This window comes from Amphiura filiformis, chromosome 19 (assembly GCF_039555335.1).
Source record: "Amphiura filiformis chromosome 19, Afil_fr2py, whole genome shotgun sequence".
NCBI lineage: Eukaryota > Metazoa > Echinodermata > Ophiuroidea > Amphilepidida > Amphiuridae > Amphiura > Amphiura filiformis.
In genome coordinates, this window is record NC_092646.1 from 5,338,798 (window position 1) to 5,348,741 (window position 9,944).

Genomic DNA, 9,944 nt, shown 5'->3' on the forward strand with positions numbered 1-9,944 from the left:
GACGCGATGGCCACATTTTTTACATTTTATAATTTTTTCTCAAATTGCCCTCCCCCTGACTGTTCTAGATGCGCCACTGGCATCAGGTTTGCACACCTGTTAGCAACCCATTGACTTTGTATTGCGATTATTTTGATCATGGTTCCAAACCAGATAACATGAGCCAGTTGATCTGGCAATGATCAATTTTGATGCCACACTATGACATCGCATAGCAGCACCCATGGCCACCTAAAGAAGTTTAAAATCATATTGATCAATATTATTTGATGCTATGGTTTATTCTGGAAATCACGACTTACGTAATATTCTTTGCGAAAAAAATATCAAGAATATCAAGAGTGTTGTAGTGCACCATGGGAATTTGTCAAACTAAATCCTCTACCGTGAATTAAGTAGTATCTCTGATACAGGAGACGGGATGCTACTATTACAATCAAAGAAATATAATCACCATGCACTTCATTTTTCTTTCAAAATGTTACCAATTTCCTTAAAATAACTCTAAAAACAGGATGTATAATTTATTTATCTTTGAATTTTCCCCAATTCCCTTGATATGAAGGAGACAGTAAATTTGGGTTATCGTACCGTTGTGTGAGTGCAGGAAAGATGCGAAATGGCTGCCTCATGTAAATTGCATTTGCAGAGGAATTTATAAACTTGACAAATGTTTATACCATGTGGGACCGACTTTGATATTGTTCATCAGGCAAGTGTTAAAAGTTGCACCTGGAAGCATCCCAAGTCCCACTACACTCAGACTTGACACTTTGCAGTGCTATACATTTGAATGCTCTGCATGTTAGCCATAGTTCAACAAAAAAAAGATCTTGGTTTTGGGATATTTTTCAAAATATCAAGAGCTATCTTAAGAACTACTGAACCAATACTAGGCTTGTTTGTACTCATTTTAATGCATTTTTAATGCTGATTCCAAATATGGTCATGAAAATTTACAATTCTAAAATTTCCAAAAAAATTGAAGCTTGTCGTGTGCAGTCGACACCCGAGAGTTAAATAACAAAAGGCAGCTATTGGCCATATGACTTAATTGGAATAACACATGAATCCACCTGCTGATGATAGCAGGATATTGCTACTTTCATTATGTGTTAATTTCATTTTGTCATCATGTTAAGGCTATCAATGCCGTTACCAACACTTCATCAGAATGTTTCTCTTACAATCTTGGATCCCTTGTAACCATGGTAACTGTTACTTATGTCGGCTTGATTTATAAAAATTAAACAAATTAATAGGAATGAGATATTAGACAAAAGTGTGAACATTTGTCACTTGAATATATCCATTTTTGTTGCATACTACTCCCTAATAGCCTCATCCCAATGGCATAGTTTAGTAACCTCAATTAAACAATCATAGTGCAAAATTTCACCTCACGTTGCAGAGTATGAGTTTTTGTACCCAAATTTTCAAAGGCCATTCAATGAATGTAGAAGTGTTTTGGAGTTGAAGAACTGTGCCCTGATAGATGAGCATGTTGTAATTCTAGAGTCACAAACTGATATTAATGATAATGTCAAAGAACTTTTATCGGATTCAAGAGATGAATGAATAAATTGTCTAAATGAAGTTAAATTTGATCCCAGGCTTAATTACATTGCTACTTGTCATGCATATTAAGTCTTGTGAGTGTGTATTAATATTTTTTGCATTGGGGATATTTCAGTTGAAATACATACACCCCTATAGAAAAATAACCCTAATTTCCTATACAGGGGGTGTGGTTTTCAAATGGAATTACCCATTCAGATAGGCCTATTAGAAATTCACACTCCCTGTGTGGAATATTACGGTTATGTCTTCCATAGGGACGTATGGATTTCAATTGGAATAGATTATTCATACATTATTTGTTATGTGCAAATTATATCTTGTTTTATTGGCAGAATTTATTGCCTGCACAAAATGCAACAGTATTAGCTTATTTACTGATGAAGCTTCATTGAAGATGTAGTATACACACATGAGTACTATTATTGAGGTTTGTCACAACACTTGTTTCACCTCCATTTTTGGTAAAATGAGATTTTGGTACTAAAATGTTCAGAAAATGATGGGCTTTCAAGTGACATTTTCAACCCCAATAAGCCAAAGACAAGTGCAACACAGGCATATAAGGCCTGAATGTATTTGAAAATCTTGAACTTCTACATGAACTAAAAATGTTAGGAATACTTATTGTTGGTTTCATACTTTCTGCAGCTAGTGAATGCTTTATCATGCCACTTGCAACTTTCTAAAAGCGGAGCGGCACACCATTCAGCGGCAACAGTATGACTATGCAAAACAATGTTGCCGCTCAGCTTGCCAAATATTATATCTTGTTCTTGACTTGGATTGAAATGCTAAAGTGGTGGAGTGATCAACATATTGGCTTGCCACTGGTAACCGCTAGCATTTCTGGTGCGACTGTGCACTGCACAGTCACACTGCACAGTGTGCAGTGAAGAAAAATAATTGTCAGGGCGGCAAAGCAGCATGAAAGTATGAAACCAGCATTAAACCACAAGAAAAAGATGCACACAGTAAACTCAAATGGGCATGGCTACTATGGTATAAACTCCCCAGTGAATTCTAAGTGTCCAAGAGGTTCTGTAAAGTATTTGTATAATGAGACAAGTGTTGCATGCCACAAGCTGTGTATACAAGGCTACAAGCTGTGTATACAATGCTGGTACAAAGTAAACCCTGCTAATTGACCACTCCATAAGGCATTGTGTAGTCAAATGATCAGATGGAATCGGGGCATGTAAGGGATTGGTACCTACTTACTATGTTAGTTGCTAAACAATAAAACCCCTTTTGGCAATAACTGGGTCAAAAACTGCCATATTTCCGGTATCTGATCAAAAGTTTTCTTACTTCACCTGGAATCATTGGAGGGGGGGGGGATTCAAGCACAGTATCCTAATTATTGAGGGGCTGAGCCCTCCTTGCTAGTCCCCCAAGGTTCTGAAGCCTATACAATAGCAGGTAGCTACTTCATCAATACTACTATCAGCAGTAGATTGCTACATCAACAGCAGCAATATAAGAAGCCGATAGCTATTTCAGCAACAGCAATGTCAGTAGTAGATAGCTATTTCATCAATACTACAATCAGCAGTAGATAATTACTTCATTAATACCAATATCAACAGTAGATAGACACTTCATCAATATCAATATAAGCAATAGATGGCTACTTCATCAATATCATTATCAGCACTATAGCTACTTCATCAATGCCAATATCAGCAGTAGATAGCTACTTCATCAATGTCAGCAGTAGATAGCTACTTCATCAATACCACTATCAGTAGCAGACAGCTACTCCATAATATACTACTATCAGCAGTATATAGCTACTTCATCAACACCAATATCAGCAGTAGATAGCTACTTCATCAATACCAATATCAGGGAGAACCTAATTTTGCTATCAAGTAAACACAAACATTTTCTAAACATGTCACAAATGCATTTTGGTTTTATTCAAAACATTTTAATAACATGTAAATGCCAGGTTATATAAGGTCATGAAAACGTTTAAAAACAAAAATTTATATGAATACACACTACAACAACATTTTAAAAATCTTGTCGAATGTCAAAATGTTACTGTTACATATATTTTGGCAAATATTTTGGCAAAATATTTTTTCAACTCTGAAATAACATTTTGCAGCAACAATGTTTTATGTTATTAAAACATTTTACACCCTTAATGATGAGCTATTTGGACTGATATTTTGGGCTGATAAATCGTGACAGGCAACACAGCACACCTGCCAATTATAAAGTCATTAACCTTTATCTACAAGGAATGATTTACAAAGTAAACATTATCTAGTTCACAGCCTTAATGGTACGCTAAAGGGCACCAAAATGTGCACGAAAAGAACACAAACTTTCAAGGTATTATAATTAAAATGGGCTATTCCATTTGAAATCCAAACACCCTCTAATCTTCCACATAGGGAGTGTGGATTTCAAATGGTGTTATCTGAATGGGTGACTCCATTTGAAATCTACACCCCCTATGTGCGAGATTAAGGTCATGTCTTCCATAGGGGGTGTATGGATTTCAACTGGAAAAGCCCAATGAATGTCTAGGAAGACGTCAGCACAGTTTAGCATTCAAACCACTCAGGTTTGGTAGAATGGTAGATATAACAATATCAGCAGTAGCTACATCAGTTGTAGATAAGTACTTCATCAATAACAATATCAGCAGTAGATAGCTACTTCATCAATATCAGTAGTAGATAAGTACTTCAGCAATACAAACATCAGCAGTAGATAGCTACTTCAATAACAATATCAGCAGTAGATAGCTATTTCATCAATAACAGTATCAGCAGTAGATAGCTACTTCATAACAATATCAGCAGTAGATAACTACTTCCGCAAATTGATACACCAACTAATCTTCCCCACAGAGAATGTGGATTTCAAATGGTGTTACCTGAATGGGTGACTCCATTTGAAATCAACACCCCTAGAATGGGAGTAAAATAACATTGGTAGAATGGGAGAAAAATATTCTAAGCAATCAAAGTACTGTGTGGGAGATTAAGGTCATGTCTTCAGTGTATGGATTTTAACTGGAATATCCCAATGAATGTCTAAGAAGACTTCAGCACAGTTTAGATCACACAAAGTATTCAAACCACTTAGGTTTGGTAGAATGGGAGATATAACAACATCAGCAGTGATATCTACTTCCTCCATGCCAATATCAGCAGTAGATAGGCACTTCATCCATGCCAATATCAGCAGGAGATAACTACTTCCGCAATATCCGTATCAGCAGTGATAGCTACTTCATCAATGCCAATATCAGCAGTAGACAGCTTTATCAATAACAATATCAGCAGATGACTAATTCATCAACAATACCAATATCAGCAGTAGATAGCTACTTCAATAACAATATCAGCAGTAGATAGCTACTTCATCAATAGCAATATCAGTAGTAGATAGCTACTTCATCAATAACAATATCAGCAGTAGATAGCTACTTCATCAATACCAATATCAGCAGTAGATAGCTACTTTATCAATAAACAATATCAGCAGTAGATACTTCATCAATAACAATATCACCAGTAGATAGCTAATTCATCAATACCAATATCAGCAGTAGACAGCTACTTTATCAATAAACAATATCAGCAGTAGATACTTCATCAATAACAATATCAGCAGTAGATAGCTATTTCATCAATAACAATATCAGCAGTAGATAACTACTTCCGCAAATTGATACACTGCCTAATCTATCCCACAGGGAGTGTGAATTTCAATGGTGTTACCTGAATGGGTGACTCCATTTGAAATCAACACCCTAGAATGGGGTAAAACATTCTTTGCAATCACAGTACTCACCTATGAATTGTGTTCACAATTTCAAATTGAAATCCAGAGTCAGGAATATCCCATGGACATATGAAAAAGAAAACAAGAGAATAAAATTCAAATTAGTTCAGATAAGATAAGAAACTCAAACTGCACATCAATACCAATTAACAACTTATTATAATTATCTGAGTAACCAATCAAGATCTTGTGGTAATTTTAAATTGAATTCTTACCATATCTCTGATTGGCTCCATACATGATATACCCCTCTTTGTAGCCAATCAAGATCTTAGACATCAATAATTCGGCCAGTAGCGCCCATGGGGTTAAGATAATGTGTTAAGGAAGAGAACCCAATCCGTCAGCAAACACTCTCTAGTACTCTCTAAATGTAAAAGAGTGAAAAACCACTCTGAATTTCAGAGTGAATTTAAGTTAGCTCTAAAAGAGTGGGTTTTAGCTCTAAAAGAGTGAAAACAGTACACATAATTTCACTCGCGCTTTCGAGTGAGCCTCACTCGCTCAAAAGTGGCGCAAAATCTCACTCTTTCTTGGAGTGAACTGTCAGCCAATCAGAAGCGCCGAAAATCGGCCGATGTTTGTTGAACTTGTGTAACAAAATGGTGAACAGTGTGTGAATGAATGGCGAAAAGAAAGCGGATTTGATGAAGAAATAGACAGCATACTCAATAGTGATTACATTTATGTGTAGGTCATAACTCGTAGCAAGTATACACTTGGTCTGGAGACAACAATGGCAGTAAGCTTAAGTCATATGTGAGCAGTTTGTTACCGGACGTGCCCAGTGCCGGTTTACATGTACGCATATGTAAGCTTATATGTAGGTTACGCCACACCACGCTTCTCCAGACTGTGACCGTAAACATGGTATTTGCCAAGTGCTATGTCCTACACCTAAGTGTACTCACCATTGAACAGTTTGACTAGTATTAGCTTCACTAAATCCATAGTTTTTCATCATTCATCCCACACTGAAGTTCGACACATTGTGTATGTGCTTAAGCTTTAGACAGTTCAATATTCCTAGACTGGGCCCTACCCTAACCTGTGGCCTAGCCTCACAACAATTTAAAGCACATAGTAGCTGTTATGAACTGCTGTGATATTCTTGTATATAAAATAGGCCTAAATGAATAAATAAATGCTCTTTTCTGATTCACTCTTTTCCGGAGTGAATTTTTTCACTCTTTCTTGAGAGTGAGCTTCACTCTAAAAGAGTTGTCACTCAGATGGCTCTTTGAAAGAGTGAGATTTCACTCTTTTTGAGTGATTTTTCACTCTTTCACATTTAGAGAGTACACTGTATGTAACACAATATACAAATCCAAAAGGCTGGGTATACTCCTTTTATTTATATGTCATACACATTAGGTGCAGGTAAAAGTGCTAGATGCAGTTATGGTTGCTGGAGTGAGAAAACCTTGTATCTCAACTTTTGCTCATTTTTGACTGATTTTGTTGTTAGCATTAGCAAGCCAGACATAACCCTAACTTTGCTGAGGCTTTTTGGCGGAGGAAAAGAAAGAAGGGAGGAAGGATGAAAACGAGGAGTATTTTCATTTTCTCTGGTGCGGTTTTGAACCCCAGACCCCTTGGGTGCTAGACACAAGGACGACCATACATTGCCAAGGGGAATTACTGTGGCCAGCCAAGCTTTCCTGCCTATATGTGCTTTCGCGTGATGATGCAATCACATCACATGGAATACTCGCAGTGAATTGCTGCTGTAGCTTTTTGTGGCTTTTGGATTAGTTAGGGCTAATACTGACAAAACCTTGCATGTCTGTCTGCAAAAATAAACTCACAGTCACCTTGATTCTTTCCAAATTTCATTATGTTACAGAACATTATATACAATGACAACATTTTCCTATCGGCAAGAAATATTTTGCAAACAAATATTATATAGTCAGAGGTTTCCCAGGTAAAATCTCAACACTTGTTGAGAAAGGTGGGGCATGAGGCTATGGATTGCAAAATGCCTCTTTAAATCATATGAACATGACCTTATTTGGGATATTTTCCATAATATGGTTAGAAATTTTTGAGACCAAAAATTATCAGCATAAAAATACTGCATGCATTCTCAGGAGAGTACACCAGGCACAAAAAGAAACTCGTCAGTTATATTCATCCTCGCTGTTCAATAACTTGATTATTTTGGAGAATTCTGAAATATACATTTTGTTAATTGGACTTTGCGTTCTCATTTGACACCCTGTTCGTGAAAAACGAACAAGAATTGACCAAGATATGCGCCTCCAAAGCCTCAAACCCCAAAATCAAAAGTTGCATTTTCAACGATTTTCAATGGGAACGCATCGTTGTATTGCACACAAGCACCACGGGCCAATCGATAAAACACACAGTGTAACAAGCACAATTGAATCGTTAAAATTGCAACTTTTCATTTTGGGGTTTGAGAGTTTGAGGCGCATATCTAGGTCAATTCTTGCTCAATGTTCACGAACAGGGTGTCAAATGAGAAAGAAAAGTCCAATTAACAAAATGTATATTTCAAAATAATCCAAAATTATCAAGTTATTGAACAGTAAGGATGAATATAACTGACGAGTTTCTTTTTGTGCCTGGTGTATGTACACATCAAAACATGTGTGTTAATGCAGTGTGATGATCACCACATACTGGATAATTGGATTCCTGTTTTTACCGTAAAAGACAATGATTATGTACTCCCTTTGATTGAAAAAGCAAACTAGAATATGTGACATAATCAAGTTTTCAATGTCAGAGAATACCGCCAGGAATTCAACAACATAAGCGTATGTTCCCTTGTGGGCCGCAGTCTGCAAAATAAATCTACAGGCTGAGTTACAACTTTGAAAAAGTCTACAAATATTTAGAATTGTATTCATTTCCCATAGCAGCTTGTAGATAGAGCACTAAACAACACGCTAAAAGAAAGCCCACAGAGTGACATTGATATGACACCTTACTTGTGTTTAAACCCAACATTTTCTGTTTTAATAATGTCAAATTCTGCTTTCTCCTGCTTTATAAATTGTGCAATTTTCAAAATTTTTACTTTTTCTGCAAAAAGATTTTTGCTTCATATAAAGTCCACATTTTACTGTAAAAACATTCTTAATTACGTTGATCATTATCATTTTATTGATGAGATTGTTCATTATTTTCATTTTTGTAGGGCATTGATGTTTTGTATTCTCTTTTTATCAAAACTGCCTCTTCTGCTTTTCATAGTAATTCTGATTTTTTCGCGGAAAATCTGCAACATGGAAAACTTAAAAGGCTTTACAATTTTGGTCAAGTTTAATTTGGTTATTCTTTGTCAAATATTATGATAATTTTAAGCCAAACTAATGAGGTAAAAAAAATAAAGGAAACTCGCTTTCTATCGTAGCCGCTTTCTGTGGTGTTCTATAGTCATAATAGATTTTTCCCCAAAACACCAAAATATTTAGGTCTTTTTGGGAAAAAATGTATTATCTTCAATATGAAAGGTCAAAATTTTCAATTAATCATCAGCTTTTCATCCTAGCTACATACACTTTAAGTACATATGATATCATTAGATTTATACAATTTACTTCGAGGATGGTTAAATTTCAAATATATAAATTTTCAATAATTTGCCATAAAATTTGTATTATATCTTGAATTTCAAAAAATCTAAATAATTTGATATCAGAAGGACATTTCTTGTTTTCAAAATGCAATTTGATATGTCTGATGTTCTCTCAGGTCCCACAAAAAATGTGTGAAAACATCGCTATCCGAGCCCTTAAGCTCAATATTCACAGATATAACAGACATTAAGCATCAGTGACATTTGTATTTTCTGTACATATTTAAACATGAAATAGTTTAATCCTCATTTGTCACTAAAGCGTATTGGGCTATTCCATTCAAAATCCACACTCCCCCTGTGGAAGATTTTGGAAATATTTTCCACAGGGGAATATGAGTTTCAAATAGAATTAGCAAATGGGTAACTTCCATTTGATACACTTACTCCAGTTGTGGATGATATTGGTAAAGCCATAAAACCGGGTTAGTATGGGTTTCAAAATGATTACCTCTGACCAATTACATTTGAAAAACATACTCCCTCTGTGGAAGATATTTCCAAAATCTTCCACAGGGGAGTGTGGATTTTAAATGGAATAGCCCATTAGCCCATTATATGCTACATAGCAACAAGCACGTTTAGTCTTTTGAACAAAATATAGGGCTCCATATTTGCTGGAAGTGGGTTGCTGCTTGATCAGCTGAGAATATTCATACACATATTTCACTATTCACTTTCTTCCACAAAAGTAAATTACATGCAATTCATGTACAGTTTTGTAAATGTGACACAAATGAGTTTTATGTTTTTATGTCAGGTAAAATAAGTACTCCCACTCTAACAATGATTGAATCTGACTGACAGTCTTGTTAGACACATGGTACTTGAGATACAACAGTTACTCTAACACTGAAAATGATGACATACAAAACACTGGTTAATACTTATAATTATTTCCATTGATGCATAATCAATATTTTCGATAATCTACTTAAAGTGGTCA